The following is a 2,776-nucleotide window of genomic DNA, read 5'->3' as shown; positions in this document are numbered from 1 at the left end:
GTCCTTAAAATGCCTCATATAGCCAGATGTGGTGACACACACATACCTTCAGTCCCAGAACTCAGGAGGCAGAATCAGGCAGATCTTTGTGAGTATGAGGCTGAGTACCAGGCCAGCCAAGGCTATGTAGTGAGATCTTGTCTCAAAAAAAAAAATAAATTCTTGATATTAACAGGCTTGGGGAAGGCACATCTATGGAGAAGAGGGACAGTCCCTCCTCTGCTTTGTAAAAGTCCATCCACTCCATGGCTTCTTTGCCTGTTTGAGCATGAGATAGAGACCCATGACTAACTAAAGTATTCTTAGAGAATAATGGCCACTGTCCATCCCTTTTTGGTAGATGTCCTCCGTGCTGTGGACATCTGCTCACTGTCCTCACTGCCATTTATGTTTGGAAATATGTATCATCTTTTTATAGAAATGAACTTTGGGAGCAATCACCAAGAGTCCTAGTGTGTAGCCCAAGATTGTTATTTGCTGATGTTGTTGGTTTTCTCTTATTCCCTGTCTTAGATAAGGTTTCTACAGCTGTGATGAAATACCACAACCAAAGCAAGGGTTTAGGGAAGAAAAGATTTATTTGGCTTACACTGTCATATTACTGCTCATCATTGAAGGAAGTCAGGGAGGCAGGAGCTAATGCAGAGTCCATGGAGGGGTACTACTTACTGGCTTGCTCCCCATGACTTGCTCAGCCTGCTTTCTTATAGAATCCAGGACCAGCAGCCCAGGAATGGCACCATCCATAATGGGTTTCCCTCCCATCAATCACTAATTAAGAAAATGCCTTAGAGACTTGCCTACAACCCAACTTTATGGAGAATTATTTTCTCAATTGAGGTTCCCTGCTTTCAGGTGACTTTAGCTTATCTCATGTTGGCATTCCTGTCCCCTTGAAGCATCTCAAGTTCTTGTTTCCCTTCTTGAGCCTTTTGGAGATCTCTTGATATAAAACCATTCCCACAAACAGTTTTCTAGAATGATCAAACTTTTGGTCCTTCTGACCTAAAATGACTTCATGTGGGAACTCTCACAGGAGTGGCAGTGATGGGGTAGGGTGGGAATCCCTCAGCTCTGTCAGATCACTGCTGGTTTTTCTCTTAAAGGATCTTGCAATAACGGTATGTTTCAGTCTGCCCTCTGCTATCTTCTTCATACATACTGCCTTGGCCTCCTCACCTGCATGAGATCTCTTTATTTTTGTTTTCATCAGCTTACCTGGTCATTCAGCTCTCAAATCTTTCCTTCACACCATTGTGGCTGGGTGGAGTTTTGTCAGTGTGTGAAACTCAGTGAGAAAGAAACCATGTGCTGAGGATATTAGCCAGTCACCGAGACTATCAGTTTTCATTACTGTGACAGAAGACCTGGATAAACAAGCTCACTGACAACATTTTTTTACTTGTAGTTTCAGAGGTTTTAGGCCACAGTTAGTTGACTTTGTTGATTTGGACCTGAAGCTAGGCATATTATGATGGTGGTAGGTGAGCAAGGTGGATAACATGCTTACATCATGATCTCTGGGAAGCAGAGATGGAGGAAAGATTGGAAACAAGACCAACCCTTTAATAGCATGCCCTCAGTGATCACATCCTCCCAATAATCCATTCAGCTATGAACTCAAAGTGGGTTACCTGTTGCTGGAGTTAGCAGCATTGTAATGAGATCATCTCAACACGGTCACCATGTGAGGACCAAACTTTGAGCATATGGACCTTTAGGGAGCACTTCTTATCCGGACTATAGAGAGGTTGAAAAGCACTGCTGAGGTTTGGGAATATCATTCGCACTCAATCATCCGTCATGTATTGATTGAACATGGACACATATGGAGTGCTGTGGGGACTGCTGAGTATGGTGACAGCTGCATATACCATGGTAGCCAGGTGTGTGACCACACGGTGCCTACTCTAAAATAAGCCGACCATTGTAATCTGGAATGCATTTTGGGAAGGGAAAGTTCCTGCATCACTTGTGCTCTTTAGTGGGCCTGACCTGGTCTGTGGGAGAGAAGGTGGCTGCCCTGGGAAGTGTTTGAACTGAGGCACACTTTGGATTTAACTGATGAAAAAGACTGTAATCAGAGAAAATGGCATTTCTCTTGGAGGTGGGAGAGAAGACCATGGCATGGAAGGTAAGGGGGGTTGCAGCGAGATTTTACCATGGGCTAAGAGTTATATGCATACTGTGCCGTTTGGTCTGTGTTGCTAAGGCAGGCACTGGGGAGCAATGGAAGTTGGGGTAGTGGTAAGATCAGTTTCATTCTCATGTTTTAATATTCAAGAACACATACTCCTGGTTCTCTCTCTCTTTTGCTCTCCTTTCTTTCCCCTCTTCTCTTTCTCTCTCACTCTCTCCCCTCTCCTCTCTTGACACAGTTCAGTCTGCTAGTCACTTCAGTCTACTTCTTTCTCTCCTTGCTGTGGACTCTTCCAGAGGCCTCTGGATGTTCTCTCTCTCCCATCTACAATAAAAACCTTGTCTTGAACAAGAAAACGAATACATGCCCTTGGGAACAGTGGCTGTGGCCATATGTAGTGTCCTGATCCTTGTTTTCCTCCCATCTGCCCGTCTCTGGCCTGGTCTACTTCACTAAGCTTCAGTCTTCCTGTTTAGCACAGGGTGAGCCTGCAGGTGGCACAACTCATATCTAATGCTTCTGTTCCAGGCATCAGAACCCTTGCTAAGTCCACAGGGTGCATGTTCTCCTTCTAAATGCCCAGAAGGCAAAGAAAGCCTGATGACCTCAGCGGTGACCTGCTGCCCTCCAGCTGTG

This window comes from Cricetulus griseus, chromosome 5 (genome assembly GCF_003668045.3).
Source record: "Cricetulus griseus strain 17A/GY chromosome 5, alternate assembly CriGri-PICRH-1.0, whole genome shotgun sequence".
Taxonomy (NCBI): Eukaryota; Metazoa; Chordata; class Mammalia; order Rodentia; family Cricetidae; genus Cricetulus; species Cricetulus griseus.
This window is presented reverse-complemented; position numbering follows the sequence as displayed.